Genomic DNA, 24,353 nt, shown 5'->3' with positions numbered 1-24,353 from the left:
CTGCTCTCCACCAGCAAGGTCCTGGGAGCCTGAGGGCGTGGCTATGGCCTCGCTTCCCGGGCCAGTGAAGGTCCTGGGAGCCCACGGGTGTGGCTAGGCGTGAGCGGCCTCGCCTCCTGGACCAGTGAAGTTCCTGGGAGCCCCCCGGCCCGCAGTCGCCTCCTGGGGCGCCTGACACTGGTGTATGCAAATTAACCACCATCTTTGTTGGGTTACTTTGCATAGTCACTCTGATTGGCTGATGGGCGTGGCTGGTGGGCGTGGCTTGAGTGTAGCAGAGGGACAGCTAGTTTGCATGTTTCTCTTTTATTATATAGGATATATATATGAAATATGAAATGAGCTTTTTCTATTGAGTTGAATTTTTGGGATTATGCTAATTAGCAAATTTCAATTTGTTTTCTATTTTATATAGGGAAATTTATGATTTAAACAGAGTCCTTTATGTGTTTCTGTTACAATTACATACCTTTAACTTCTTTCCAAATTAGAAGGCATTAACATGGGGGTTTCTTTCTATAAGCAGACTCTACAAATGCTACAATACTTTTACTCTCACAGTGTTTTTTCAAATGAAATACTTATGGAAGCCAACCTTGTATTATATGTGTTTGATGGATAGCTATGGTATTATATTTAGAGAATGAGGAAAAGTTTCACTGAATTTTCTAGTTAATTGAGGCCTAACCATTTATGCATATAGTTGTAAAAATACACCATGGCAGATGGTCTTTACTGGCAATATTTTAGAAGTTCACAGACTTTGGATTTTCCTTATCAAGCTACAAAATTAGATTCTGCTCATTATAAGATAGTTTAAACCTAGCTAAATGTGAAACTTCAAGCTGAATTACCCTTGAAGGCTAAAATTAACATATGCAAAATTTTTTGAAATAACTTGTAAAATCATTTCTCTCTTTTAAAGTTTTCATGCAGCTTTGAATATAGAATTCCTTGTATTCTCATTGTTGATGACTCCATGCCTATGACTTTGCCCTTGGAAAAAATGTATGACTGAATTAGCTGAAGTTTCCCACAGATACAGCTATTTCCTAACTGTCTTATAATACCATACATGTTACTGTTTAGATCCTAAAATGGTGAAATTAATTTTACTAAATAGCATTGTTAGTGTTCTCCTATTCTCTGTAGTTAAACATTTACATTGTAAAGTGGGATGTTTTCTGAAGCTGTTCCAAAAAAAGATACTGAGTTTTTTAATGTATACATTGTTTTTTTCATTCTGTAACCTTCCTAACCTTTTCCTGTTCCCCTCAAGCTCCCTGAAAATGTAATCCTTTTTAGCTGAAGCCATGTCATGAACTAGTTTAGAGCCTCGGTCAGACTGCCTTTTCCTAGGACTTGTGAATGAGAATGAGAAACAGGGATATGGAGGGCTGATGGAGTTGCACAGAAAATCATTTTGTGTTCTCAGTATTGAGTGGCTAAATCTGATTTACCAATGGCAGGAAGAAGTAGTTGCAATAACAACAGTTAGGCAATTAGCCCAGGCCCTGTCAGCCTATCCATCCTGCTACTGCCCACCTCTCTGAAGGCATACAGACAGAGCAATTAAAATTCTTGTTCTGAATTTCTTCTATTTATTCTCTACCTGCCACTGGTTGCTGATCTCTTTGACTCTCAGACTCCTGGTGCCATACTTGAGCCATTGAGTTCTGCCAACTGTCTGGATTTTTTTCCTGTTATCTCTGGTTAAAGTGTGCTCTCTCAATTCCAGTGTCCCATGATGCTTTTGGGCAAGAATAATCCTTCTGTCATCTGTATTGGAGCCCAATAGCCAGATATTTTCTAGCTCCTTTTAGTTGATCCAGGGAGCAGGGCCTCTGCATGAATGTTAGAAAATCTAGAGGACTGTGTCGGAACGTGCACGGGGTTCTCATTCACCAAGGAAGGAATGCTTGTTGAATACTCAGTGAGCAGTGGACCTGTTAAGGTTTTGGTCTGCCCTGTGATATATGGAGCCAGAGGAGAGAAGTTAGTCCCTAGCAGCTAGCATTTGTTAGCTATTTACTGAGTATCACACACTTAGCTAACTGCTTCACATGGACTATATAATTTAATCCTCACAACAGCTCCATGAGAAACTGAAGCTTAGGATGGTTAAGTGACCTCTGCAGAGTTAAGTGATAGAACTGGAACCCCAAAGTCAGACCTCTAGGCTTTTTGAAATGTGCAAATCACAGAGCATGTTAACGAACTATATGAGCAGATTTCTTTCCCAGCTAGACCTTACCTAGTGCTGTAATGAAGTGGAATCGATGCTGACATTTAAGGTGACAGGGCCCATCAAGAGGAATATGCAAACACAGGTGTGAAATTAGAGGTTTACATTAATGTAGGAAATTAAAGCATTAAGTGTAATTTTACTAAGATGTTTTATTTTAGCAGACAGTTCTTGGCAGAAATAGAAACCAAATATATTACATATACTCTAAGTCGTTTTCCCAATGTAATATGTGTTATGCCTCCAGGGAAAACATTCTATTCACACAGCTTCATGGTTGAGGGGCTCATTGTCTAGTTCATGGCTTTTCTGTACCCTTTGCTGCTTTTCTTCTCTGGTACCTGTTTTGTTTTTAAATTTTTTTTTTTTATCACACTGTATGTTTTAGTTCATGTTCAACAATAACTCATGTAATGTTCCACGATCGGTGTAAACCAAAATCTAAGAGTGGAGTTATGCTCGAGATAGGAACAATTTAATTTAACAGGTTGGGGAAGAAAAGTTATGGAGGTTTATTGGCTGTTTCAGACTGGGCCTTTCAGTGTTTCTGGGGATGGGTACAGAAATGGGTACAGAATCTAACTACTTGACCATGCTACTGAATGCACTATGCCTGTTCATTTATGTATTATTTTGTTTTAAATTACTCTGCTTTTATATTTTATTTATGGACTTGCCCCCTTAAAAAACATAGTGTTTACCTCACTAATACTAAAGTAGCTATCATCCCAGGCACAAGTTATATCTAGATATCTTCCTATTATTTATTTATTTATTTTTTGTAAAACAAATAGCCTTCTTAAATTAAACCCTCAATGTCACATGCTTCCAGTACCCACAACAACTTGTGAGCATAGCAGAAGGAGGAAACAGCCAAAAGCGGCATCACAATAATACTTCTTTGTGTCCCTACTAAATAGAGTTAAAAGCTCTTCATGTATTATGAACGCAGAGCTTCCCAATATCTCAGTGGAACAGTGAAGGCAGACTTCTGAGATGCAGAGAATGAAGACTAGCTGATTGTTCACAGATCCTTTGGTGGGCCTGGGGTAGGACATTCGGTTCTTTCTGTTTCTCTTAGGGCTGTCTTCATAGAACATGGAACAGAGCGAAGGGGCCTTTCCCCTGGATTGCGCTGCCCTTAGAGTGAGGATCACCTTTGTATAGAAATAATCCCTAGAAAGTATATAGTTATGATTATGACTTCAAATAGCCAGTCTTAAGGAATGTTAACCATCAAAATAATTCTACTTTTTTCAGTTTGTTTATTTATATTTTAGTTCATAATGATGCTGATGATGTGTAAATAATGCCAGAGAGGAGTTCCAAGCATTGTACACCATTGAGAGAACTTTGCCTTTTGGCTTAGGGACCTCTGAGATGTATTTAACTTGTCAGCCTGCAGGTCCTGCAGGTAAAACCTGAGGGATGGTTTGGGATGGGATGGGTGGCTTAGGATGATGTCTTTCTCTTGCTTCTTTGTGGAACTAAGTAGCTGCTGGAGTTTCGTTCTGAGGACGAGTTGGTGATAAAAGGCCTTTTCTTTCTTTCTTTTCTCCCCTAGCAACAGCAGCCCGCTCTTCCTTCATGCAGCGTCGTCTTTCTCTTCGTTTCCAGCTTGAACACAGGCAGAGTTCCATCTGATTTTTCCTAATCATCGCATAACTCCAACCCTTCTGGAGGCCTACTGGTGTCTTATATTCTGTTCATTTAACATTATTTTATTGCTTTCCTTTCCTTTTTTATTTCAAGGAAATATACTCATGTACTGATTCCCACATTAACCTTGGTTTAGTTGTCCATTTTTATGACAAGGAAGTTTGTCATTAAATTATGGGGGTGAAGATGAGGCTAGCAAGTTAGGATCAGGACAGAAGGGAGTTTTGAAGGTTTTTGAGGCGTCGACTGACACGTCACAATTTAGTGTGATGAAGGTAACTGCAGTATCTGAGTGGATAAGGAAGTGGAGAGTTGATACCACTTCACGTGTCTTCTAGTGAACCTGCTTACTAACCGAACATGAGGCAGAGTCTATTAAAGGCTTAATGAGATTAATTAATTAGCACTAAGACCTTCAGGGTAAACATAATTACTCCCAATTGTGGTTGTTTCACAAATCTACAAATGTGACGAAATGGCATGGAATTATACACACGTTGTCCCATCATTTGTCCTGGTTTAGATATGGACTATAGTTATGTAAGATGCAACCATTGAGGGACACTGGGTAAAGGGTGCTTGGGACCTCTCTACTATTTTTGCAGTTTCTTGTAAGTCTATAACTATTTTATAATTAAAAGCTAAAAAAAAAAAAAGGATTGCCAAGTAATATAATGTGGAGGCTTATGGCAGAGTTCTGTTAGGATATTGCCAATTTCTGTGTTAATGCCATGTAAGGGGAGTGGGTTGATGAAGGGACTGAATGAAGGTCTGAACTCTAGCAGTGGCTGTGGCAGTGGCAAGAAGTGGGCAGATATGGTAGATAGTACGGAAGTAGCCTGAGGATTTGATGCCTAATGGAAGGTGAACTGAGATGACTCCAAACTATTTGGCATATAGAGTACAAGAATAGTAGTGTAATGTTGGTGATGGTAGGGAATATAGGAATAGGAGTATGTTTTGGTATATTTGGTTGTGAAAATATTGCTTGTGAGTCCTGGTGGGCCAATGGAGATATACAGTGGATAATTCAAAATGTTTGTGTTGAAGAGATCATAGTTGAAATTATATAATCAAATACCAAATAACAGTATTATTTTAAATTGTGGGAAAGAAGATTCCAAAGGGAGAGAGCATGAGTGAGAAGACCTGGGAAAATAAATTTTATAGGGGATTTCTTATGGCCCTCTGCAGGCTACCTAACCTCTCACTGCCTCATAAAATTGAGAATATCATAGTATATCCCTTTTAGGATTGTGAAACTGAATGAAATTTTCTAGGTAAATTGCATAGTGCTTGGCATGTCGTAAATACTTACTAAAGGTTAGCTATCTTATTATTTATTAAGCACTTTGGTTATGCATCTACAGACAGAACTGAATTATACTTCTAACTCTAGAAATTATATCGAATGTTTAAAATTAAGCAAGTGACCTTATTAGCAGTGATATTTTTATTTCTCAAATTAGAAATTCAGGTTTTTGAATGTCTGGTCAGTTGTAATCCTGGAACTAATTTTTGTGATAATTATTTAATTCACTTGAAGGTTTTTTAAGAGAAAGCTCTCATTGCTCTTGACTGTTAATTCCTCTACAATGCAAACTTGGGTACAGTAGTTTCACCTGTACTGTTCTCATGTGTTTCTTAATTATATAGTTCCTTCATCTTTTGGGATTTAGAGATAAACTCTTGGTTGACTACATATAATGCTTTCCTTTGATGAGGTAGAGAGTGGGGTAAATGAGGGGTGATGATGGTAAAACTCGGATGAAGTTTTACCAGATTTCCTCAGATGAAGACTGGGTAAAGAAACCCAGATGTATGTGGCCTCTGTTTTTCTCTCGGGCAGGATTGTTTTGCCCTGACAGCGTCATGTGGGGGAGCCAGAGTACTGTACTTCAGCTCCAACAGTCCGTTTGTGGAGGAGGGAAAAATAGTGAGATGAATGGATGGTCATGCTTTGCAGTTGTTTATGTTTTTTTCCTTCTACTTTAAGAGTAAATGGCTAAAGGGCTTTATTAAATAGAAAATGAATAAGACTAAATGTTAGCTGCTTATAAACTGAGAGTTCAAGCTTTTTATATTTACATTTCAGTTGCCCTGTTGATGTTTTAAGGGTGAAGAGGAATTAGTATTTTCAGTTGGATGTATGTCATGTCATTTCAGAGCTGTACTTGCTCCAATTTAGGCTGTCGATTCCTTGTCTGATTGAGACCCACTCTGAAATGCCTGTGAAAGCAGCCTTTGGAATGCAGGCCTGAGTTTTCCAGTCAGTGAGCGGACTAATATTTTCCGAGTGCTGTAGATGCGAAGCACTGTAAATTATATTAAAAATATTGCCACTCGAGTGAGTCCTTGAAGACACAGTTTGGTACTGTGTGTTGATTAGTGTGCATGAGAGCTATTGTTTGTTTCTCTAGTTACAGGTTGTCCAGGGTGCAGCGGGGGCTGCATACAGATATTTCGGAATTTGCATTTGGCAAGAATAGCTTCTGCCTTGGTTTTCATTGAGTTTGTTGCATTTCCTTTAAAATGGATTAGAATTCATTTTAGCATCCCTTTTTAAACCTTGGCATGATTTTTTTCTCTTCTTTTTTATTTATAACTTCCTCTGACACACACACGCACACAAAAAGAGCTGCATTTTGGGTAGAATTTATGGCAGGATAAAGATGCGATTTATTTGAAGTTTTGAGTAGGTTGCTGTCTGTAGTCATGAGAAAAATCTACCTTTGAATTTCGCTGCCTCTATTTTTTCATAAGAGGATTAATTCTAGAATATAGGGGCTATTGCCAAGACCATGTCTTCATCAGAAGCTGGGGTTCAGGGTATGTTAGAAAGGAAAGACTGGATGCCTCCTCCACCATCCCTTAAGCTCTTGCAATTTATTACCTGACTTTGCTTATTAAATCTCAGAGTTACTTGCATTTGTTAGCTAATGGGGTGTTTTGGGTCAGTTAAAAGAGGATATCTTTTTTTAAGATAATGTCAGCATCAGTGTGTGAGAATGTTGTTCCTGTAGGTAAAAGTAATGTCTTAGCTGGGTTTGTTGTGATGGCAGCTTTGCTACTTTATTGTCTTCTGGTTTCTCTTTGTCTAACAAAGAAAATTGACAGGTTACTTACCTTTTTATGAGTGCTTTTCTTTAAAACTGTATGATTGAGCGCCTGAAATTAACCTTGGCTTCTGCAGTATTGAATGACAAAAGTGGAAAGAAGTCTTCCAACCTCCCTCCCTCCCTTCCTTCTCTTCCTCCATTCCTCCATTCCTTCCATTCTTCATAAAAAATGCCATTTGAATCCAGTTTGGGTAAAGTTGACCTCTGAGAGACTTAATTGAGAAAACTGATATAAAATATTTCTCTTCTCTCCTGAGTATTACCATAATTTGCCCTAAATGACAGAATTAGCTTAAATGTTGTGAAGTACTAGGTTTTAGCATACTAAACTGAACTTAATTTACATTTCTTTACTTTTCTGTATATGTGGTAAAATTAGATAATTAGCCCCTATGTTCATAGCAGCACAATTCACCATAGCTAAGATCTGGAAACAGCCTAAGTGCCCATCAGTAGATGAATGGATTAGAAAACTGTGGTACATCTACACGATGGAATACTATGCTGCTGTAAAAAAGAAGGAATTCTTACCATTTGCAACAGCATGGTTGGAACTGGAGAGCATTATGCTAAGTGAAATAAGCCAGTCAATAAAGGAAAAATACCACATGATCTCACTCATTTATGGATAATAAAGACCATTATAAACTTATGAACAAAAATAGATACAGAGGCAGAGCAGCCTTGAACAGACTGTCAAACTACAGCGGGAAGGCCGGGGAGGGTTGGGTGGCGGGAAGGGGGGGTAAGAGATCAACCAAAAGACTTGTATGCATGCATATAAGCATAACCAATGGACATAAGACACTGGGGGGTAGGGGAGGCCAGGGGATTGTCAAGGGCGGGGAAAAAAAAGGAGACATATGTAATACTCTTTGTAATACTTTAAGCAATAAAACAATTAAAAAATTAGATAATTAATAAAGATGTAAAGGAATATCTAACTGATAAATTCACCCCGTTTCACCTTCTTAAACCTAAGAAGCATAATTTGCCTAAATTATGCAAAATGCTAATTAAAGGGTTTAATTTGCTAATCATCTCAGTTTGATTAGAAGCAGATGCTGATTATCTGCACAAGTCTAAATGGACCTTTCAGAGATGGCTTTCATTATTTAAAATCAACTTGTCAAACTAATTAAGACATAAACTTAAGGAATAACAAATACCAGTAGTGATGTATAGACTTCCAGTGCAGCACAGGGGAGCATAATCCACAAAGCTGTACACCAAAGACATGGTGTAAACAGTGTCATGCATTTTAGGTTTTCCAAAGTTTATGACTTTTTTTACTGAGCTCATTAGATTCTCTAGTTGTACCTTTGTTGGTCCTTTGGGTCTCTGATTTTTTTCCTGGCTCCTTTTTCCTTCTGCTGTGAATCAGACAGCACAAGGGAGCTGAGACACGTGCATTCAAAGCAGGCTCAGAAACAGGCAGGTGTACTAGAGACAGGTATGCCAGATTCTCCTCAAAGGTACCAGATCTTGTACTTAACAGGTTGAGATGTGTCAAGAAACAGTCAATAGGTATGAGTCAGTATTAATGCCTAGAAGCAGGGGAAGCATCTTAGTTCAGTAATTGAGCAAGAATTTTGATCCATATTCCCAGCCTTTGTATTCTTCCGGGCTTGTCTTCATCTCAGGGAAAGTAAAGACAGGAAACTATTTAGTCAAGTGTCTCTAGCTGATTTGGGGTGAAGACTAGGGAAATCAAGGCAGAAACTGTATCTCCCCTAATCTAAGTCAGATATAAATGTTTGGGGTTTTGTGTTGGACCTGAGGTTTTGTGTTGGAGACCAGGGGATCTGAGGTAGAGACATAGGAATCCTGCTTTGACCTGCACCAAGATCAAGGGTGGTGTAGGAGGAGGTAGCTGCTTTCTCAGTGGGGACAACCTATGGGTCATATGTTCTGGGGTGAAGGGCACAGGCTCTGGGGCCATACCATCTAGGGTTGAATACTGGACAGCCTCATACTAGTTTTTTTCTCTGGTTTCCTTACCTGCAAAACTGAAAATATAATCGTATTACCGCATAAGGTTGGGAGGCTTTAATGAGTTAATATATTTAAAGTACTTAGAACAGTGCTTGGCAGATAGTAAGCATTCAATAAATGTTAACATTATTATTATTCGTTGCCATTCTAGCTTTTGCATGAGATTTGCAAAAGGTGGTATATATGGAGAAATTGGATTCTTTCCCCAATATCCCTTTGAGTCATTTAAAAATAATTGCTACAAATACATGTACAGTAAAAACTTATAAGAACTTCAGTTGTATTAGATAAGCTAATAGAATTTGAAGTACTAGAGTTTCATTAAAATAAACACAGATTTTAGTGCAAATCTTGCTTCTTTTTATGTAGTGTGAGGGAGTTAGGGATGGTATAGATAAGTGGACAAGTGGACTATTCTTAATTATAAACATGCTTTACATTTTAATTCAAAGGGTAAAAGGAGGCCCAGCCGGTGTGGCTCAGTGGTTGAGCATTGACCTGTGAACCAGGAGGTCACGGTTCGATTCCGAGTCAGGGCACGTGCCTGGGTTGTGGGCTGTATCCCTGGTGTGGAGTGTGTAGGAGGCAGCTGGTTAATGATTCTCTCTCATCATTGATGTTTCTCTTTCTCCCTCTCCCTTCCTTTCTGAAATCAATAAACAAACAAACAAAAAACAAAGGATAAAAGGAGAAGTTACTTTAAAATTCAGTTATTTGTAGCTCCCTGAAGATTAAAAACAAGTTACGATGTAATAGGAAGGAGGGAAATAGAGTGTTGTGGGTTTTGTAACTACTTTGATCAATAGAATATGGTGGAGGGGACCCTGTACCAATTTCTGGGTGCAACCTTAAGAAACTGACAGCTTCCACTTCCATATCTGGCACACTTCCTCTGAGAGTCCTGAGATGCCATGTAAGAAGTCTAACTAGACTTGCTGCTTAGCTGGTTTGGCTCAGTGGATAGAGCGTTGGCCTGCGGACGGAAAGGTCCCGGGTTCAATTCTGGTCAAGGGCACATGCTCCGGTTGCAGGCTTGATCCCCAGTAGGGGGCATACAGGAGGCAGCTGATCAATGGTTATCACCATTGATGTTTCTATCTCTCTATCCCTTTTCCTTTCTGAAATCAATAAAAATATATTAAAAAGCCCCACAAAAAACCAAACAACAACAACACTACTTGCTCTTTATGTTTAGAGCTGGAGAGATGTGTTCTGAAACCTGGCACAGACCAGCAAGTGCAGACTGGCAGGCTGTGTCTCAGCATTTCCCAGCAGCCCCAGCTGAGCCCACACTTTCAGCCATCCCAGCAAGGTGCCAGATGCCTTGTGAGTGAAGTCACCTTATACTCTTCATAGCAGTGAGTTCAGGACCTCTAGTGACCATGAGGACCAGATAGGCTGCCAGATGCATCCTTTCTGAATTTCTGACCAACACAATTGGGAGATGCTTTAATAAAACGGTTGCTGTTTTAAGCTGCTACGTTTTGTTATTCAGTAATAGATCATCAGAATCCATAGCTAAGCCAGAGCTTCCGGCTTCTTCAATTTGAGCTGAGAACACTACAGAACAGTGTACCCCAAATGCTCTCAAACAACCCTTCCATGATTAGAAAAGACTATGGAATATAAAGAAACCTGTATAAGTCAAAAACTATGATTAATATATGGAAAATGAAATTCTGATAATTAGGTGAATAGAGAAGCTAACTCTGAGGGTGCTCAGGTTACTCAGAAGGGAAAGGAATGGGGAAATGGCTGATACATGTTTTCTATCATTCACAAATGTGATTGGTGAAGCAGCTTAAAACGAGTTGGTTGAAAAGCTCACGGCTTTTTAATTTTGAAGAAGAGAGGCTTGCCACATGTCTGCCAGTAGTCTGGGCGTCCTACGTGTCTTCTTTACTTTCAAAGAAACCTCTTTATGTTTCAGGACCCTGGGAAGTGAGGTATTAAGTTGTAAAGTGGTTGATGTTACACAGTGCTCCTACCCCCTCAGAGTTTGCGAAAATTTAAAGTAGCCTGAATTAATGGTGAACTAAGAGATATGTTCAAGGCACAGTATAGTTGCTACAAGGGATTTAAAAGCACATTTTTAAAATAGAAAGAGCTATAAGTAAATGAATAAAAGCGATCGTAAGTTACTCTAGATCAGCGGTTCTCAACCTGTGGGTCGCGACCTCTTTGGGGGTCGAACGACCCTTTCACAGGGGTCGCCTAAGACCATCAGAAAACACATATATATTTACATATTGTTTTTGTGATTAATCACTGTGTTTTAGTTATGTTCAATTTGTAACAATGAAATTGGGGTTCACCACAACATGAGGAACTGTATTAAAGGGCCGTGGCATTAGGAAGGTTGAGAACCACTGCTCTAGATGCTATACCATATAGGCTCCTTGAATTTTGTGTGCCCTTTTGAAATGGTTGTTGATTTTCACTTTTTTATTTGCAACATTTAATGCTTTGTATTGTCTCTTGCTTTGTGAAGTTTGGGTTTAGGTAAGGGGGAGATTTTAATTCATATGGAAAATCTATTGAAATTACTTCTTATTGAAAGACTGCACATATATTTAAAAAGCCATTTCATAAGTCCAGGCTAACAGGGCAGTTGAAGCCTAATAAAACTCTTTAGTGTTGGCAGACAACACATTTGCTGCTATCACAACACTTTGCTTAAGGAACAGGAGAATCATAGATGGATGCAAACACACAGACAGCTGTTTGCATTTGCTGCTCAGCTTTCTGGGTTCCTTAAGCTGTATCACATTTGGATTGTAATGATCTTGCTGGAGGCAAGAAAGAAAGTCAACAAGATGCAGCATAAAATTCTCTTTAAGTTTCCTAAGGCTGCTTGTAATTATTTCTACAAAACAGAAATAATAACTTTTGCCCCTTTTTTTTCGTAACTTAAAACTAACAGTAGCAAGGAGAATATAGATAAGGAACCAACTGATTGGTATCTTGAGTAAGAGATCAATGTCAAGGTCATTACAGAAAACAATATGAAGGATGTAGAATAATGAATTCAACATTTTCTCTTTTTTCAATTTTGAGGGCAGAGAATTCAAGTGGCCACATTGAGGTATGGTAGGAGTTCAGGCTTTGGAAGGGAAAGCTATTATGTTCCAATGTGGATGAGATACATAATTATAATAGTACAAGAATATGATGGCTTTCACAGGGAGGTTCATATTAATGTTACTGGAAGCCCAGTGCATGAAACTGTGTGTGAGCCGTGAGCAACTGCCAAGCCGCCCTGTCCTGCTTCCAGAGCTGTGAGCTGCCCTGCTGCGGGCGGGGCGGGGGTTGGGGGTGGGGCGGGTAGGGACCGAGAGGTGCTCAATGCACCTCATGATGACTAGTCGTTTGGTCGTTGCAGTCGTTAGGAATGCTGGCTTTTTGTATATATAGATAGGTCCTTCCAGGCTGAAATGAGCTCTCACATCTCTGATGGAGAGGAGTGGTGGGAGGGCTGTGAGTTGATGGGGCATGGAAGAGTGGCCTTTGGGTAGTGCCAGGGGTGCTGCTTCCTGTTGTACTCTAGTCCTTGGGAACTGGATGTCCCTGAACAAAGCCAACCCTTCTGAGTGGCATCATGGCATCTTCCTGTATATGAATTTGTACCTTAAGTGCCAGTGAAACACTTGAACAGTTTTAGGACAGTAATTAGGGATAGAACTGTAAGTTGAGTAGGGGTGTTACCAAGGGGAGGGAGCTATTGATGGACTTTAAAGTAAGAGAAATGGGTGAATAGCATCTTTTCCTCCTTGATGTATGTTTAAGATAAGTCCTTAGTGCCCTGGCCTAGTAGCTCAGTTGGTTATAGTGTCATCCTAATATGCCATTGTTTCTGGTTTGATTCCCAGTCAGGGCCATACAAGAATCAACCAATGAATGCATAACTAAATGGAACAGCCCAGCCAGTGTGGCTCAGTGGTTGAGTGTCAACCTATGAACTAGGAGGTCCTGGTTCGATTCCAGGTCAGGGCACATGCCTGGGTTGCAGGTTCAATCCCCAGTAGGGGGCATGCAGGAGGCAGCCGATCGTTGATTCTCTCTCATCACTGATGTTTCTAATCTCTCTCTCCCTCTCCTTTCCTCACTGAAATCAATAAAAATATATTTAAAAATAAATAAGTGGAACAACAAATTGGTGTTTCTTTTTCTGTCTCTCAAATCAATTTAAAAGAAAAAGATAAGTCCCTAGCTACCAGAATTCTGCTTCCGAGCCCATCCTACATGGAAGTTCTGGATTCACTGTTATTCTTGATGTTACTTTATAGCTAATGTTTAAGACATCTTCTATGTGTCTTCAGCATTATGTTGTGTGTCATGGAGGATTTACATTAATATGCTTCTGCTAGTTTGGGAGAACAGGAAGAGACTGTTTTCATGAATCAGAGAACAAGTAAAATAATTGTCTGCCAGACTGATGTAGTCAATAAGAGTTAAGTAAAAGAGGGTATTGCTAGTAGCTGAATTAATCTAGGAAGGTATCATTGAGCTAACAGTGTTATTGGAACTGAATCAAAAAAGAAAAGAAGGCAGAAAGGTAGCAGAGAGATTTTGAGAGATATCGTGCCAGCTTCAACCTCAAGTATCTGACTAAGTTTTTGAGGAACTAAAAATGTTGAATTGGGTCAACAAATAGGACACCTTTATCAAAGCCATAAAACGGCTTTCTATTATTTCCAGTTATAAATACATGTATTTGAGCATCTCTTGGAATAAACACTTCTTATCACTTCACTCCAGGCACAAAAAAATTGTTTGTATTCTGTTATCTGCTTGAATTTGAAATATATGATGGAAATATAATTTTAATAACAGCTGACATTAAAAACTTAATATCCAAGTATTTGATTTTCCCATGGCCTATAAGAGAAAATGTAACATATCAATTTCTTTTTATGACCTTATTTTTCCCTACTTTTTCATTTCATTCTCCATTTGCTTGAATAAACCATTGGCCTGTATAAACGAGTTTTATCCTTTCCTCCCAGCTAAGTGAAGCCTTATTTTTATAATATACTAGTACTACTGTTAGCTGCTTAACTTGGAAAGCTTCCGTCTTCATCAGCTATTTCATGAATCAGAGCTTGGTTGCCTTGCTTCTAATGATCTTGAAAATGTCCAAAATAACACATAGTTTAAAAACTTAGAACTAAGTAAAGTTGAACAATTTTCTACTGGGCTATGTTGTAAAGTGGGAAGGGCAAATTACTCTTTTTTTTTTTTGAAGACATTTGCCAGTTGGAACATTGAGAAAGATTGAGTTTGGGAGGCCTTTAAATTGTGCACCAAAAGGTTATTGCAGAAGATAACATAAGGGAGATGTCATAAAGTAGAAAATTTGATGCTCAGTAATAGAAAGCCTTGTGAAGAAATAGGCATTCTGCCAATTAACAGGGTGCTTGAAATAAATAGTTTGGAATTAAAGAAACAGTTGCAAATTTCAAAGGTTTGATTCACTTAGTTCATAGGGAAACGGGAGAGGGGAACAAATTTCAGATTACTTTAGTTGTGAAGCATAGTTACTATTCATTCAAGTTTGCTTCAACATATTTACTGATTATAGTTTAATTATGTGAAATCAGAGAGATTGTTAATCTAATATTTTAGGTTAAGCTATTGAAATAAAATTCCAAATATATTTTGATGAAAACAAATTACGATCATAAGAGTTCAGTCTTAAACTATTGACTGTCCCAGTAGTCAGTAAATATTTCCCAAACTGGGTACAGTGTGGCTCTGAGTGAGCAGGAGGGAGATCTAGTGAAGCCTATACAGTGGGGCCTTGACTTACGAGTGTCCCGACTAACGAGTTTTTTGAGATACGAGCCGTCTCTCGGCCGATTTTTTGCTTTGAGTTGCGAGCTAAAATTCGGGTTATGAGCCGGCTTCAGATACCCCACCGCTAGTTGGTGCAGCGAACATCACAGTGAACGCCACAACATCAGCCCAGCATCACATGTCTCACTCGTTCACTTTTTGATTTGACATACGAGTAATTTGAGTTACGAGCTCCATCACAGAACGAATTAAACTCGTAAGTCAAGGCCCCACTGTATAATCCATGGTGCCTAACCCTCTGGTCTTACCTAGTGAGGAATCACAACACAATTATATAAGTATCTAATGCATAATAAAATGTTCTCATGTTGTCTTAGTTTGTGGGAAGTAGATCTGAATAACGTAAGAAATCAGAAACTGCCCTGGGCTGGAACCTAAGAGCCAGAATCTACTGGTGTGCTGTTGGAGATGCTATTGTAAATCTTGGCCCTCTCCACCCAGCACATGCTTTGCAGCCTCTGTGAAGGCTGGGCTGCAGACAGGATGGGTCTTGGGGTAATATTACTTCGCTTGACTGTTCATGTACTTGTCTGGAGGAACTGTGTCAGGGAAAACCATTTTTATTAGTGGTACTGCTATTCTTACATCCACTCAGGCATGAGCCTGTCATCTGTAACTTCTTGCCGTTTCCTTTCCATCTTTCTTAATTGGTTATCTTTTTCTTCCATTTCTGTCACAGTATTCTAGGATTATTTTACTTCAGCTTGTTGGTCTACTGTCCTAAGGATTGCCTGACAGCAAGAATGAGATACATAGAAATAACTGAACAAAAGACTCATTGAGATTTTTGGTATAAAGTTGTTTCAGTTCTGACTGAGGGGAGAAGTAGAAGGAAGAGAAGGGAGAGGGAGACATTGCTTAATTGGAAGTGAGTTACTTTCATCTTCATTGTCCCACGTGGCTTTCCAGGTTTGCCCATCTCTGGGGTGGCATCAGGCTATTCTCAGTAAACCTTCATGTTTAATGCTCTAAATGCTGCCCAGTACCTGTGTACTGTTGTTCTTCTCTAAGCCTCAGCAGAAGTCACTGCCGTAGTGGTGCCATCGGTGACTTTCAGCTCAGTTTATCACAGTAGTTTGAGCATGGCTGAGCCGGGCTCTGAAATTAGGTTCCTGGAAGGATCACCTTGCTGCCTCTCGTGCACTGTAATGCGTGTGCTTCTCCTCATTCTGCTCATCCGTGACTTAGAAGCGAGGCTAAGCCCAGGCCTGGTGGGGGTTCAGGCTCTCAGCTTTGCTCTCCTGCAGTAGCTTGCTGGACACCAGGCTTTTTCCTCTTGTGAGTGGAATCAATTTGTCTTCTTTTATAAGCTTTTTGCTGTGGTTAAATATTATAGTTAATTTATAGATTAGCATCTTAACTATTGTTTGAATTATCTGCTGATGCTATACCTGGATAATAGAAAGTGCTGCAGAAATGTTTGTTGAATGGGGTGGGCTGGAATGGAATGTGTATTTGATGTGTCTGGTCAGATTGTAATGTACCTAACATGTATCTGGTCCTGTCATGGCCAGCTCGGGAATGACTGCTGTTTTGATTTATTCAGGAGACTTTTAAGAAGAACTCTTGTGTAAATGAGCCATCTTTTTAAAAAAGAGATATGTTTTCTTGTAGAAGAGAAGAAATGCGCTTGAATATAAGTAATTAATCTTTCATTTTAGTGTAATTTTAGTGTATTTCAAATGTGACTGTGCTGTTTAAAAAAACAGTAATAAAGTAATCAGATGATTGCTTTTACATTGATCAGCTTGGCGTAGTTACTGAGACATCAACATACTAATTAGAATGTCAGGATATTAAATTACTGTTCGTTTTCTAACTTTTAATGTTGTGGATGATAATAAATGATAAAAGAATTTGTAAGTGAGTTAACATACTATCCTGTCAATTTTGGTTAATTAACAGTTATACAGTGGTAATTATTTCCTTTTTTTATTTCCTGTCTATCTTTCCTAAAGATTTACCAATTATTAACAATTTAATGGAAATATTTTTTCTGCCCTGACCAGTACTGCAATGGTTAGAGCATTGGCCTGCGCACCGAGGGTCTTGGGTTTGATTCTCAGTCAAGGGCACATCCCTGGGTTGCAGGTTCATTCCAAGCCCCATTCAGGGTGTGTGTGTGAGGCAGGCAATTGATGTGTTTCTCTCACATCAATGTTCTCCCCCTTCCTCCCTCCCTCCCTCCCTCCCTCCCTTTCTTCTTCCTTCTTTCTCTTCCTCTCTCCCTTCCTCCCCATCTCCTGTCCACTCTATCTAAAAGCAATGGAAAAAATATCCTCCAGTGAGATTAAATAAAATAATAAAAATAAATGAAATATTTTTTCCTGTATATGGCTCTTTTGTACATTTAAATGAAGAAAGTGTGTTGTAAGCATTGAATTGTAAATAGAAAATTGTTTTCAACTAACTTTTATTTTAGGTTGATTGTGTTCTGGTTATTAGTTATTATGTAGCAACTACCCTCAAACTAAAACAATGATTCTAAAACCCAATATCAAAAATTAAAGCCAAATCCTAACCCTAACATTTTCAAACAATAACCATTTTATTACTAGAGACTCGCACAAAATTCGTACATGGGTAGGGTCCCTAGGCCTGGCCAGCAATCAGGGCCGATCTGTGGGGCGACCAGCGGGGCGATTGGGGGTGGTGGGGGGCCTGGCACCCGCCTTGTCCAGCCTGGTGCCACCCGCTTGCTGGCCCTGCCTCCCGCTGCTGCCGCTGCTGGTCGTCTCCCTCAGCGGGGCCATCAGGGGGAGGGGGGCCGCTGGCACCTGCCTTGGCTGGCCTGGGGCCTGCGGGCTGGGGGCAGCTCCTGCATTGAGCGTCTGGTGGTCAGTGTCTGTCATAGCAACCGGTTGTTCTGCTGTTTGATCAATTTGCATATTTGGCTTTTATTATATAGGATATCTCACAATTTTGAGGGATGGGATTCAGACTGGGCTTAACAGGGCACTTCTGCTCTATATGGTGTCTGTGGGGTTACTTGGTTGGCAGGCAATCTGGCCTAGGATATACAAGACAGCTCTATTGCCATTTTGGTGCCAAGGTGAGGACTTGTAGAAGGCTGGACTCTGCTGGGATCCTCTCCATGTGATCCCACAAACTAGGGGGTTGAACACCTTCTTTGGAGTGACCCAGGACTCCACAAGAACAAGGCAGAAGCCTATGCCTGCGACTGGCATGGCATCAGTTGTGCCATGTTGGTCCAAGTAGTCATAGGCCAGCCCAGATCAGGGGAGGGCAGATAGATCTCAGCTCTCAATGGGAAGAGTGTCAAAGAATTGCAGCCTTTAATCTCCATAGGGAGATTAATGATTAGGTCACAGTGTATTCAGGAAACAAGGTGCCCATTATAGAGCACAATGCTTACTACTGATATAAAACCTGTATTTATTAGAATTAGTAATAATATTAAAAATCATGATGTTTGCTCTCATTATTGGGGTCTTCCACAAATTTTTATTTTATTGATTTGAGAGAGAGAGAGAGACATCGATTTGTTGTTCTACTTATTTATGCTTTAATTGGTTGATTCTCTTATGTGCCCTGACCGGGGATGGAACCTGAAACCTTGGGACCAGGCTCTGACCAACTGAGCTATCCAGATAGGGCCTTCCTCCACAAACTTTTTATTTTATTTTGTTTTAAAATTTTTTTCCTCTACAAATTTTTAATTTCATTATAAAAGAAATGATTCTTAAAGGTTTCATTATATATTGGGTGTTTTAAACAGTCTTTTCATTAATTATTTGTTTTAATTGTAGTTTTAATATTGTTGGAATTGTTAACATGTATTTTTACCTGCTAGTACAAATATGTTTCATTTTAGGAAAAACTGATACTTAAACCATATATTTACATTTATTGATGCATGTCCCTTTCCACAAGGATTCGAGGTGACTTGTAACAAGACACACATGATAAATCTATATAGAAGTAAAATATAAATAGCGTAATGAGGACCAAGAAAAACATCAAATAAATGGCATCACCATCTGCCCAGTGACTAAGCACCAAACCTAGAAGTCTTTTTCTCCAGACTCTATTTGCAATCTGTCTGTCTGTGTCGCCTCCCAAATCTACCCCAGATCTGTCCCTTTGTGTTCTTTCCACCAGAGCTTCTATTATCAGGCCACTATCATCTGTTCCCTAAACTACCAAGATAGCCCCGTAAGCATAAGCAGTAAATCAGATCTGAACTTTGCTCTGCCAAAAGCCTCTGTTTAATGCACAGTTCTTAGGATAAAAGTATCTCACCCAGGTCTGGGGCTCCATCTACCTCTGTAACCGCCTCTCACACCACCCCTTGCCTGCCACTGCCCTCGCCCACCTTCTCTCTGTTCCTTCCATATATTTAGGACAAAGGACCTGTTGGGACCTTTGCACTTGCTGTTATCTCTGCTTGGGATGCTCTTGCCATGGCTTTGCAGAGCTGGCTCCTTTTCATGCAAGTTTCCATTTAAAATATAACTTCTTCAGAGAGGTTTAATTGATCACAGAACTGAAAGTATACATCTGTTGTCCATCTATAGCACTTCTTGTTTTATTTTCAATCTAGCTTGCTGATAGTTTCTGGTTTGTTACTTATTGTCTGTCTCACCCCATTAGAATGTAAGCTTCATGAGAACAAGTTTTGTTTTTGTTTATAGTTGTATTCCATCTGCGGGAGGTAGTGCTTGGTACATAGTAGGTCCTCAGTGCTTTAGAAAGAATAAATGAATTCTACATAAAAAATTGAATGTTAGAATTAATGGTGGTATTTTCAGGACATGACAAGTGTATTTTAGAAAAGGTAATTCTTTCCTTGAGATTCATGTGACACTGGTGATGTGTGTCAGAATCACTAATGGACTTAAAAAAACTGTACAGCTGATCTTTGATCCCTAGGGCTAGGTGGCACCAAGAACCTGTGATTTTGAAAAGCTCCAATCCAAATCCAAGGCACATTCTTGCTTAAGGGCCAAGGTGCGAGAAAGAAAGCGAGCTATGTGCATCCAAGTAGAAAACTTCACAATATTTATAAACATGATTGAATATTATTGATTGGAAGTTTATAGAATAACTCGCTGGGAAGCCTTATTTATATCTTTACTTTAGAGGCCAGTGTAATAGTTTACAGGTTCCAAAGTAGTATACCCAAGATGATAATTTGGGAGTATGGGAAGGAAATAAATAATACAACATATATTTTTAACCTCATTTTAAAACATTTTGGGGAAGGCTTATTTTGCATACATAATGTACAGTAATACATGTGTGTAATTTATAAATAAGTATGCATATACTGGAAGTATGCGCTCAGCATATTTTATTGATAAAAATGCGTGATCCAAAGAGGCTGGAGATGACTCTGCCAGTAAGGGTAGCTTATGCAGTGGTAACAAATAATCCCTGGACCTGTGATCCCTGAAAAGGTTTGCTTCTTTATTCATGCTCTGTATCTCCTGTGGGCCATCGCCAGCCCTGCTCTGTGTCGTATTGGCGCTCACCTCGGCTGACTGAGCAGCCTGTATCTGGAACTTCACCAGGTGCTGTGGCAGAGGGAGGAGAGACACAGGTAAACCATGTGCTTGTGAGTCTTTGCTTGGAGGTGACACATATCACTTCTGCTTAGATTTCACTGGCCCTTGTATGACTCTCCCTCAGTGAGGGACCCTGCATAGGGCGAATAGCAGTGCGGTCCACACAGTCAGTCTCCACCTGTGTGTTTACTGTGTGGGATGCTGCCTCTCTGGAGCCGCTCTTGACCTCTGTTCAGGATGCCTGGCAGAGTGAGACTGCTCTCTGTTCCTGGTTTGATGAAGAATATAAAAAAGAAATAAAAAACCTCCATACATCCCAGATCCTTAATTCTATGAGTAAGGTAGTACGGAAAATTATATGATTGTAAAATATAGAAATAACACTTCACCTATACATTTAAAGCTTAGTGTGGTTTGTGGTTGACAAAAAGAGTATACCATTATACTCTTTGCCATTTGAAGCAGGTACTGACCATTGAATGGATGGGTATAAAATAGATCCTAAGGATTGAAGTGTGGGGATTTGTGAATAGTGCTGGAGAGAGAATGTCAAAGCTCAAATGCTCAGGGTCTTTGCTGGTTGAAAATTAATCAGAGTGAAGGTTGAGCATCTCCAGCACAGTAATGGAAGTCACCCAGAAATGTGATTCCATATGATTCCAGATAGAGCAGTTTGTTTATATACCTCTATTTAGGAAGCTGTTTGTTTTGTGAAGCATGATATACAGCAGGTCCTCGAATAACACTGTTTCATTCAATGTCAGTTCGTGATAATGCTGATGATATGCCGTAGGAACTTAAACTCTAGTTTATATCAATTAGTCTGTGGTAAAATTGGTTTCAGTATCAGTTGTTTTGCTTAAAGTCACAGAGCCTTCGACGATGGTAAGTGAAGACTTACTGTACTTTGATTGTAAGATGTTGCAGTGATTACCTAGCTTATTTTATTAGTTCTGAACATCCCCTAAAGACCAGTTTTATGTTAGTTTTACTAATCGAAGTAATAGTTTTAACTAATAAAAGTTTATTGAAACCAGTTTAGATGCAGGAAACATTTCACTTTATTCCTGGGAAAAAGCCTGGAAAACAGAAGGTAATAAAAATGTACATTGCTGATAGTAATAATAAATATTTACCATTAATTAAGGGCATGCTATTTGTTATGTCTGTTCTAGAGCTTTCTGTATTTTATTTAATTTAAAAGCTACATGAAGTAGGTATTATTTTCTTCATTTTACTGTAGAAAGAGAGGTACGAAGAGGTTAGTTAATTTGTTTAAAATTTGAACTTAGGTTTCTGCAATTACAAGAACTATATACTTTCCACTCTGTTGCTCTGCTCTTATAATTGTTCCACAATAAGTGTTTTTACTTTCGTACATGGATTCTTTGTTAGTAGAAGCAGGAAGCCATTTAATTTTGTCTTGCTCTTTTAGAGGATATTTTTGAGGCATGCATTGGGTAACCTCATTAAGGGAGTCTGAGAAAATGAAATATGCTTATATTTTCCCAGTAGTTTTTTTATCCAGAAAGCAGAAGAGAATACTGAGGATTATTTTAAAAATTTGAAATAATGAAGTCAATAGCAGTTTACACTAATTAGTAAAGTTTCATATAATCATCCTACATTTTTTCAGTGAGAATTCTTTGAAATTTAAATTTTGATTATAATTAAATAGATAAGTGAAGATTTAGAATGTGTGACAAGTCAATGAACTTTATTTATTGATTTTTAAAAATTGTTTTTAGAGAGAGAGAGAAAAGGAAGGAGAGAGAGAGAAACATCCATTTGTTTTTCTGCCTTTTATGCATCATTGGTTGCTTCTTGTGTGTGCCCTGACTGGAGATCAAACCTTGGTGTATTAGGTCAGTGCTCTGGCTAGGGCCATGGATGAACTACTTTTTTTTTTTTTTAGAATAAACACCTTTATTACATGAGCTAAGATAGGAGGGAAGAGGATTTATTTGCTTTTCCAGGCCTTGATTTTCCTCAGACAGAACTCCAGTTCCTTGCCCTTGAGCACATAGCCCTCTGCTTGGCCACACTGGCCTGGTCTTGAAGAGATGCATGCAAGAAGCTTGCCCTGCAGGAACTGCTCCTTGAAAAGACTTAATTTTTGCATTCTTTTTCCTTTCATCATATTTCTTCTGAATTTTCTTTGATCGTGTTTTGTTTAAAATCTCTTCTTCCTCCGGAGTTAGCTTGGCCCCCTTCTTGCAGCCCAGGGGCAGTACCAGGTGGGATTCGTACCTCTGTGGGTACGGTACGCGGTCACTGAGCACGATGTAGTTCTCTACTAGGGTCTTGGTGTGGACCAGTTCATTGTTGGGTGCATTGGAGACAACATCAATAATCCTTGTTTTTCGTGTACATTACTCTGAGCCCCAGAGGAAGTTGCCCACGCCCAGCCTCAAGGCTCGCTATTTCTTATTATCTCTTCGCACACGGACTGTGTGTATGCCGCGGGGTCCAATCTTAGTGTTGGCAGCTGGGTGTCTCAGCTCATATTTTCACTTCTTGTGGTAGGGCTTTCTCTTGCCCCCTTCTTGTGGCGCTTGTGCCAGTTGTCTCGAGAGATGCCCATGGCTCAGTGCTGGCCGGAAAGAGCATGGATGAACTCTCTAATGCACCAAGGAAAAACAGAATGTTACTGGAAGGCTAGAAGGCAGGATGTGACATGAGTTTTAGATAGCATGCATGTGATTTGGAGTGCATGTGGTTACTTTGGATTAATGGTTTAGAAACAAGTTGATTTCCTTAGAATTTTATCTGTTATTTCTAATCTAAGAAGACTAGATAACTTTTTTTTGCCAGGGGTTGGGGGGGGGGTACGTTTCAATGAAAGAAAATCTTATTACATTCTTTAATAATCTACCCTAGTTTTTATTCAAGATCTTGAGATTATTTTTTGTTGAGTCTTGACTGAATTTCTAAGGCAGAAGACTATTTGACAAGTCAAGTCTCTTGTAACTAATGTCATCTGTTGTATGACAGTGGATCTGATGTATGCTTCCGTTGCTGCCCTGACATTTACTTGGTAAGCAGGTAATTGCTTGTAAATACCTATGGTATTGTTAATACAAGTATTTGAATTGAGTTTAGGGAAAGGAGAGTATTATCCTAGAAGTGTTAGCATTACTTATATATTGCCTTGTGATTTGTTTGGTTAGAACCCCAAATATTATTAGGACAAGCATCTGTATGTTCAAAGGTACCTATTTCTTTATTGCTGTAATAAGTGATTATCAAAGGGCCATGGTTAGTTAACACAGTTGGTCTCAATTTAAGTTTTTTAGATTCAGTTAAAACTGGGCAAAAACGATACAAGCAATTATGATTACCCTTATTAATGGTAGGGAGAATATTAAGACTTTATCTAATTTCAAATAAATGTCCACTGAACACATTTGAAATATATTTTTATATTTAAATTGGAAATTTCCTTAAAAATAATAAAAAGACCATCATGAAGACAGGAAGATTTCTTTTTCTCCTTTTACTGTATCTTCCCGATCAATTTGTTTCTTTATCAGTGCTGTTTCAGAATTACAGCATGGCTCTAAAAGTGATATAAGACATAGCCACCTTCTCTCAGATATTATCAGCAGTGTGTATCTTGTTGTGTATTTCAGTTTTGAAGGCATTCTCTTATGGAATGCAAAATAAAAGGTAAATATTCAAATAGAGAAGTTACTGTCAGTAGGTAAATGTAAACAAAGCAAACACTAAAACATAATAATCTGGTATGAGCTCTTAAAGAAATATTTGCTATTGCTAAACCATAATTTAAACAGTCTGGAGAGTTGATTATATACAATATGTGCTCTGCATTCTTTCAAAGAACTCTTTTTACCTATAAGATTTCTCATGATACCTAGTTATATTACATTTTTAGTTTCTGTATTTTTATTCTGTTCATTACCAAAAAGGGATTGAGGTGAAAATTTTCAA

The 24,353-nt window shown here is 39.0% G+C and overlaps 1 protein-coding gene and 1 pseudogene across 2 annotated transcripts in view; one reads left to right on the top strand and one right to left on the bottom strand.

Annotated features, from left to right (window-relative positions):
* The window catches only part of PRIM2 (DNA primase subunit 2), a 282,668-nt gene that overhangs the window by 19,570 nt on the left and 238,745 nt on the right, over window positions 1-24,353 (top strand). The window lies entirely within an intron of this gene.
* LOC139013170 (small ribosomal subunit protein eS8 pseudogene) lies at window positions 22,363-22,986 on the bottom strand (annotated as a pseudogene).

Source organism: Myotis yumanensis, unplaced genomic scaffold, assembly GCF_028538775.1.
Source record: "Myotis yumanensis isolate MYYU_CA2020_CCGP unplaced genomic scaffold, mMyoYum1.0.hap1 SCAF_6, whole genome shotgun sequence".
Lineage (NCBI taxonomy): Eukaryota > Metazoa > Chordata > Mammalia > Chiroptera > Vespertilionidae > Myotis > Myotis yumanensis.
Note: the sequence above shows the minus strand (reverse complement) of the source record. Positions and strands in the feature narration are given on the sequence as shown.